Raw genomic sequence first — 216 nt, 5'->3', positions numbered from 1 at the left:
ATAAAAAATACAGAGTCAGCTCTCAAAGAATTACGAAGGCGTAACACGGCCGCCTTTTCATTCAGAAAAAAACCCGAGGCCATAAGAATTTCCCTGAATGAACACTGCGTATTCTGGCAGCCTCCGACACAGCACTTACGTTAGTGACACACGTGAAGGGCCTGGCACATTGCCCTGAGCTATTCTGACAAGACGGAGAAGCGGCGGTGCTTCGCG

The sequence above is a fragment of the Penaeus monodon genome, chromosome 24, assembly GCF_015228065.2.
Source record: "Penaeus monodon isolate SGIC_2016 chromosome 24, NSTDA_Pmon_1, whole genome shotgun sequence".
Classification (NCBI taxonomy): Eukaryota; Metazoa; Arthropoda; class Malacostraca; order Decapoda; family Penaeidae; genus Penaeus; species Penaeus monodon.
The sequence above is the reverse complement of the archived record's forward strand: the minus strand, read 5'-3'. Positions refer to the sequence as shown.